Raw genomic sequence first — 8,368 nt, 5'->3', positions numbered from 1 at the left:
TCCTTGACTGGCCCTACTCTTACCCTAGTCATTTGTTTATTCCTGACATATCTATAAAAAGCTTTAGGGTCATCCTTGATCCTACCTGCCAAAGACTTCTCATGTCCCCTCTTGGCTCTTCTTAGCTCTCTCTTTAGGTCCTTCCTAGCTAACTTGTAACTCTTGAGCGCCCTAACTGAACCTTCATGTCTCATCTTTACATGAGCCGCCTCCTTCCTCTTTTTTTAAAATATGGAACGCTTCATGAATTTGCGTGTCATCCTTGCTCAGGGGCCATGCTAATCTTCTCTGTATCGTTCCAATTTTAGTATATGTGCTGCCGAAGCGAGCACCTCCTTCTTCCTCTTGACAAGTGTTTCGACTGCTTTAGTAAACCACGGTTCCCTTGCTCGACCACTGCCTGACAGGTACATACTTATCAAGGACACGCAGTAGCTGTTCCTTGAACAAGCGCCACATTTCCATTGTGCCCATCCCCTGCAGTTTTCCTCTCCATCCGATGCATCCTAAGTCTTGCTTCATCGCATCATAATTGCCTTTCCCCCAGATATAACTCTTGCCCTGCGGTATATACCTATCCCTTTCCATCACTAAAGTAAACGTAATCGAATTGTGGTCACTATCACCAAAGTGCTCCAAATCTAACACCTGTCCTGGTTCATTACCCAGTACCAAATCCAATATGGCCTCGCCTCTTGTTGGCCTATCTACATAGTGTGTCAGGAAACCCTCCTGCACACATTGGACAAAAACGGACCCATCTGAAGTACACGAACTATAGCGTTTCCAGTCAATATTTGGAAAGTTAAAGTCCCCCATAACAGCTACCCTGTTGCTTTCGCTCCTATCCAGAATCATCTTTGCAATCCTTTCCTCTACATCTCTGCAACTTTTCGGAGGCCTATAGAAAATCCCTAACAGGGTTACCTCTCCTTTCCTGTTTCTAACCTCAGCCCATACTACCTCAGTAGACGAGTCCTCATCAAATGTCCTTTCTGCCACCGTAATACTGTCCTTGACTAACAATGCCACCTCTCCCCCTCTTATACCACCTTCCCTGAGCTTACTGAAATATCTAAACCCCGGCACCTGCAACAACCATTCCTGTCCCTGCTCTATCCATGTCTCCGAAATGGCCACAACATCGAAGTCCCATGTGCCAACCCATGCCGCAAGTTCACCCACCTTATTCCGTATGCTCCTGGCATTGAAGAAGACACACTTTAAACCACCTTCCTGCCTGCCGGTACACTCCTGCAACTTTGAAACCTTACTCATGACCTCACTACTCTCAACCTCCTGTATACTGGAGCGACAATTCAGGTTCCCAAGCCCCTGCTGAACTAGTTTAAACCCTCCCGAAGAGCGTTAGCAAATTCCCCCCCCAGGATATTGGTACCCCTCTGGTCCAGGTGTAGACCATCCCATTTGTGGAGGTCCCACCGACCCCAGAATGAGCCCCAATTATCCAGAATTCTGAAACCCTCCCTCCTGCACCATCCCTGTAGCCACGTGTTCAACTCCTCTCTCTCCCGATTCCTCGTCTCGCTATCACGTGGCACGGGTAACAACCCAGAGATAATAACTCTGTTTGTCCTAGATCTAAGTTTCCACCCTAGCTCCCTGAATTCCTGCCTTACATCCCTATCCCTTTTCCTACCTATGTCGCTGGTACCTATGTGGACCTCTACACTCCCTCTACACTGTCCCCATCAAAAACTCCCAGGACAGGTACAGCACGGGATTCGATACAGAGTAAAACTCCCTCTACACTGTTTACACGTTCAGGAATTGATATTGATCCTCACTATACAGTCCGTGATGGAAGTTAATGGTCATCATTAAACTTTTAATTCCAGATTTAAAAAAATATATATATTTCTTTATTCTCCTTTTTCACATTTTCTCCCAAATTTACACCCACCAACAGTAAACAATAATCAGTAACAAATATGTCAATCCCCATATCAATAACAACGATCCCATCCTCCCACCAAACCCCAGACATTGGTCCGCATGTTCACATAAATAAATGACAAAAAGGAATCAGGCATCACCCATAGTCACCATCAACACACACCGCCCCCTTCCCCCAACCCTCCCACCCACCCCCCAAAATAATGTTCGATGTTATCCAGTTCTTGAAAATGCATAATGAATAATGCCCATGAATTGTACAACCACTCTATCCTTCCCCTCAGTTCAAACTTAACCTTCTCAAGTGTCAAGAATTCCAACAGGTCCCCCCCGCCACGCCAGGGCACAGGGTGGAGAGGTTGCTCTCCAACCCATCAGGATCTGCCTTTGGGCGATCAGCGAGGCGAAGGCTACAACATCTGTCTCCGCACCCGTTTCCAAGCCTGGCTGGTCCGACACCCCGAATATGGCCCCCCGAGGGCCTGGGTGCAGTTTCACGTGCACCACTTTAGAAATTAACTCAAAAAACCTCTTTCCAGTAATCCTCTAGCTTTGGACAGGACCAAAACATATGAATGTGATTACCCAAACATTGGTCCGCATGTTCACATAAATACATGACAAAAAGGAATCAGGAATCACACATAGTCACCATTAACATACACCCCCCCCCCCCCCCCCCCCCACCCCGCAACATTCACACACATCTTCTGCTCCTTCAAAGAATCGGCTCATCCTCGCCCTCGTGATGTGCTCTGTATACCACCTTCAGCTGTATCAGCCCCAACCTCACACACGAGGTGGAGGCATTCACTCTCTGGAGCACTTCACACCAGAACCCCTCCTCCATATCCTCTCCCAACTCTTCAACCCACTTTGCTTTGATCCCTTCTAGTGGTGCCTTCTCCTCTTCCAGAATAGCTCCATAAACCACTGACACAACCCCCTTCTCCAGTCCCCTTGTCGTCAGCACCTCCTCCAGCAATGTGGAAGCCGGCTCCTCCGGGAAGTTCTGGATCTCCTTTCTGGCAAAATCTCGAACCTGCATGTATCTCAACATTTCCCCCTGCTCCAGCCCATACTTCGCTTCCAGCTCCTTCAATCCTGCAAACCGACCTCTAAGAAACAAATCTTTCAGTGTCTCAATCTCCTTCTCCTCCCATTTCCGAAAATTTCCATCCCACCTCCCTGGCTCAAATCTGTGGTTCCCCGGAATCAGCATTTCCCTTGACCCTGCCCCCAACCTGAAGTGTTGGCGAAACTGCCTCCAAATTCTCAATGACGCTATTATTACCAGACTTCCTGAGTACTTCCCTGGGGCTATCAGGAGTGGCACTGTTGCTAGTGCTTTCAATCCAGACCCCCTGCACACACTACCCTCCATTCTGACCCACTTGGAATCAACCCCTCTGACCCAGCTCCGCACCTTCTCCACATTCGCCGCCCAGTGGTAATACAACCGGTTCGGAAGACCCAAACCGCCTTCCTGCCTCCCCTCTGTAGTAGCACCTTTCTAACTCTGGCCACCTTCCCTCTCCATATGAACGACGTAATCCTTCCCTCAATCTCTCTGAAAAAAGCCTTTGGCAGGAAAATCAGCAGGCATTGAAAAATAAACAGAAATCGCGGCAACACATTCATTTTAACCGCCTGTACCCGACCCGCCAGTGACAGAGGGAGATCATCCCACCTTGCCAGATCAGCTTTCACTCTCCCTACCAAACTAGAAATGTTGTACCTGCGGAGCCCCCTACGCCCCCCCCCCCCCCACTCCCGGGCAACCTGCACCTCCAGGTACCTAAAGTGAGTCCCTGCCCTATGGAATGGTAGCCCCCCACCCCTACCCCCACCCCTGGCTGAGACAAAATACTCACTCTTGTCTATGTGGTGATGTGCATCAATGTAAATGCATGTAGGCTAGCTAGATACTAGAGGGAGCACCAGTGACATCACACACACACACTCAACCAATAGACCAGTTAGATAGGACACGACCAATGGACATTCACGATGCACACGGAGGTGATACGACCACAGGGGGGCATTACACCAACCCATATATAAAGGACACCACACACATGATCTGCCTCTTTCCAGTGGAGACAGTCAGTGAGTACAGGCACAGGGTTGATTCAATATTACACCCACCACGTGGATTGCAGCAACTGGTTAGTCAGTCTGGGTAGCTATAGTAGGATTAGCAGTAGTGTGGAACATGAGTAATAGAAGTGTAAATAGTTCAATAAATGTGTTGAAGTTATCTCCACGTCTGAACCTTCCTTTGTCAAGTGCACCACAAGGAAGCCGCTTATGTTACGCCTGCAACATACAAATCAGTCTAGATTTAGTTTGTACCCCGAGAAAGACCCAAACACTCAAAGTAGCTCCAATATTCCCCCTATTGACACACTCTGTTCCAACACGTATAACAACAAGTCATCGGCATAATAAGGACACCCTATGCTCTATCTTCCCCCCCCCCCCCCCGCCCCGCACTATTCCTTTCCATACCCCCAAACTTAATGCGATGGCCAATGGCTCAATCGTGAGTGCAAACAGCAGGGGGGAACATAGGACATCTGTGCCTAGTCCCACGATAGAGAGAAAAGTATCTCGAGCTGATGTTGTTTGTGCGGACACTCGCCCTCGGCTCCTTATATAGTAGCTTTACCCAGTTCACAAATCTTGGTCCAACCCAAACCGCTCCAGAACTGCCATCAAGTACCCCCATTCTACCCGGTCGAACGCCTTCTCAGCGTCCAATGCCACAATCACCCGTTTCCTTCCCCTCTGCCGGTGCCTTAACGACATTCAATACCCTTCTAATGTCGGAAAAGAGCTGCCTCCCTCTCACGAACCCCGTCTGATCTTCACCTATCACCTTCGGGAGGAACTCTTCCAGCCTATCGCCAGTACCTTCGCCAATACTTTTGGATCCACATTCAGAAGTGATATGGGCCTATACGACCCACACTCCGTCGGATTCTTATCTTTTTGTGGCAACCGGGAAATCGATGCCTGCCCCCCAAAGTTTGTGGCAACACCCCCTTCCCTATCACCTCTTCAAACATCCCCACCATGACGGGTACCAGCTTATCCTTGAATTTTTTATAATATTCCACCGGAAACCCATCCGGCCCTGCCACCTTCCCCGACTGCATCCTCCCAATCGCATCTTTTATCTCCTGCTCCTTCTAATGTAACCCTGTCCCCCTCCCCTAACCTCGGGTACTCCAACCCATCTAGAAATTCCTGCATCTCACGGTCTCCCCAGGTGGCTCTGACCTGTACAACCTCTCATAAAACTCCTCAAAAACCTTGTTAATCAGATCCGGAGCCACCACCAACTTCCCTGTCTTATCTCTCACCTGTACAATTTCCCTTACCGCTACCTCCCTCTGGAGCTGACTGTTAACATAGCCTTATTTCCATGTTCGTAAACTGCACCCCTTGCTCATCTCCGTTGGCGCACCGCCTTCCTGGTGGATAGTCGGTCAAAGCTCGCCTGTAGTTCCTTCCTCTTTTCCAGCTTTGCTGGGTCCCCATCTTCTGCATAACTCCTATCTACCTCCAACATCTCATCTATTACCCTCTGCCGCTCCAACCTCTCCTCTTTGTCCACCCTGGCCTTAAACGAAATCACCTCCCCCCTCACCACCGCCTTTAGAGCCTTCCAGACAACTGCCTTCGACACCTCACCCGTACATTTGAAACCTACATATTCCTTAATTACGTTTTCAATTTTGTCACAGAACACTTGGTCCCCCAAAAGTCCCACGTCTAATTTCCACCCCGGCCTTTGCGCTACCCCCTTCTCCAGCACCATATCCACCCAATGCAGAGCATGATCTGACACTGCAATTGCCGAGTATTCCGACCCCTTAACCCCAGCCAACAAAGACTTTCCCAACACGAAAAAGTCGATCTGCGAGTATACTTTATGGACTGCTGAGAAAAACGAGTACTCCCATTCCCTCGGGTGCAGAAACCTCCAAGCGTCCACCCCTCCCATTTCCACCATTAGCCCAGCTAACGCCTTCGCCCCCCCTGATGGAACCAGCGAGCGGGGCCGTGATCTGTCCAACCTTGACTCCTGCACCAAGTTCCAGTTTCTCCCCCCCCCCCCCCCCCACTATCAGTTCGTGTGTGTCCAAGTTGGGGATGGCCCCAAACACCTCCTTTGCGAATCCCACATCGTCCCAATTGGGGCCGTATACACTTAACAGCACCACTAACCTTCCCTCCAGCGCCCCTGTCACAATCACATATCTACCCCCCTGATCTGCCACCACCTTCTCCATCTAGAAGCGTACTCTTTTGCTGACCATTACCGCTACCCCTCGAACGCTTCTGTCAAATCCAGAGTGAAACACCTGACTCACCCAGCCCTTTTCAAGTCTCACCTGGTCCTCCACCCTCAAGTGAGTCTCCTGCAGCATTGCTACATCGGCTTTCAAACTTTTAAGATGCGCAAGCATCCTTGACCTCTTGACCGGACCTCCTAACCCCCTCACGTTCCACGTGACTATCCTAACTGGGGGTCTCTCACCCCCCTCCCCACCCTTCTTATTCACCATCATCACACCACCCGGCCCTGCCCCATGAGCCTGACCCGCCCCTGTCCATTATTAACATCAAACCCCTTCTCTCCCCCCCCCCTTCCCAAAATCCCCCCCCTACATTTCCTCTCAAAAAAACATCTCCCAGCATCAATCCCCCACCCCATCCCCCCCACTCGCCTCGTAGGCCCATCAAAACTTGCTAACCAGTCGCCAATATCCGCAGCCCTCTTCTCACCTCACCTCCGTTCACTAGCCGACTTTAGTTAGCTAGCGCGGGTGGCTCCCCCCGCCAAGATATACCGCCCCCCCCCTCCCCCACCCAGTCCCAGAGAAAGAAAAAACAAAAACAACAATCCAACCCATACAATTCACTAGACTAAGATATAACCGTCGCAACACAGAATGCCAATCAACCCAACTAACAACTTGAACTCTGTAACAATGTGAAGAGAAGTAAATTACAATACACGTCAGTAAAAAGAAAGTTATAGCATTTATACATTTTCCAGCTCCCCAATCACAGTCCACAGTCTCTGTTTCAGCTCCGCTCCCCACGTTTGTCCCAAGCCTTCTGCCCTCACGAACGCCTCGGCCGCCTCCGCTGTCTCAAAATAAAAGTCTTTGGCATCATACGTCACCCTCAGCTTCGCCGGGTATACCATACCAAACCGTACCCCCTTTTTGTACAGTGCCGCCTTCACTCGCCCGAACGCCGCTCGTCTTTTTGCCAACTCCACCGTCAAATCCTGGTAGATCCGAACTCCAGCACAATCCCACTGCACCTCGCGCTTCTGCTTTGCCCAGTTTAACACCTTCTCCTTCATGCAGTACTTATGGAAGCAGATAATTACTGCTCTTGGCGGCTCATTCACTTTGGGCTTCAGCCTTAATGACCGATGAGCTTGGTCCAGCTCGTACTGAGAGGGGTTCTCCCCTCCCCCATCAGCTCCGCCAACTTCTTAGTGAAGTACTCTATTGGCCTTGGACCCTCTATCCCTTCGGGCAAGCCCACAATTCTCAGATTGTGCCGCCTCGAGCGGTTCTCCAAGTCCTCGAGCTTTGCTCGGAGTCCTCTGTTAACCTCCACCACCCTCCGCAGCTCGTCCCCCATCGAGGTGAACTGGTCGCTGTGCTGCGACACGGCCTCTTCCACTTCCTTCATCTTCTTGCCTTGCTCGCTCACCTCGGCCGATGTCTTTGCCACAGCTACTCTCACCGGGGCGATTGCAGCCTCCACCAATGACTTCAATGCGACCACTATCTCCTTCCTCAAAGCTTCCATATGCTTCGCAAACTGCTTTTCCAGCTCCACCGCCATCACCTCTGTCATCTTTTCCACCGTAAGTAGTGCGGCCCCACCATGCGGTCCGGTATCCGCCATCTTGTCAGCGCTTTTTCTCGTCCTCTCATTCAACAGCGAGCTCGCGTTTCCCTTCCTCGACGCTGCTTTTCGCATCCTTTAACGGCTTATTATTTTTCCTTTTCTCACCCTTCCTTCCTTCTTCAATCTCAAATTTCTTTAAAACTTCTTTCTCTTCTTTTTTGTATACCTCCAGAATTTCCCTGCAACTGGGCTTCAGTCTTACCACATTCTAGGTGGGAGCCATCCGATGTGGGACATCTCGCCTACATCGCGCCCTGGCTTCGGGCCTGCAGCCTCGGCCTCCGTTTGGCTCCGCCCCCGCTGTTCCTTTCAAGTTTTCTGGAGAGAGAGAAAAAAAAATTAATGTTTTTCTCTCCGTGCTCTTTGAGCCTTCGGTTTTCAGGGTGTTCCTTATGGAACAAAATCGCGATCCCCGCTCCTCCTCCACGTGCAGCCGCTCCGCCGAACCCACCGGGCCCAGTCTCTCCTCTCCCGCCCTTCCAACCCTCCGGCTCCGTGAATCAGA

The 8,368-nt window shown here is 50.4% G+C and overlaps 1 non-coding gene across 1 annotated transcript; it reads right to left on the bottom strand.

The window, feature by feature from the left end:
- Positions 1-225: 225 nt before the first annotated feature.
- Positions 226-332, bottom strand: LOC140430174 (U6 spliceosomal RNA). Its single transcript, XR_011949352.1, has one exon. It is a non-coding gene; the product is annotated as a U6 spliceosomal RNA (small nuclear RNA).
- Positions 333-8,368: the final 8,036 nt, after the last annotated feature.

Source organism: Scyliorhinus torazame, chromosome 9, assembly GCF_047496885.1.
Source record: "Scyliorhinus torazame isolate Kashiwa2021f chromosome 9, sScyTor2.1, whole genome shotgun sequence".
Taxonomy (NCBI): domain Eukaryota; kingdom Metazoa; phylum Chordata; class Chondrichthyes; order Carcharhiniformes; family Scyliorhinidae; genus Scyliorhinus; species Scyliorhinus torazame.
Note: the sequence above shows the minus strand (reverse complement) of the source record. Positions and strands in the feature narration are given on the sequence as shown.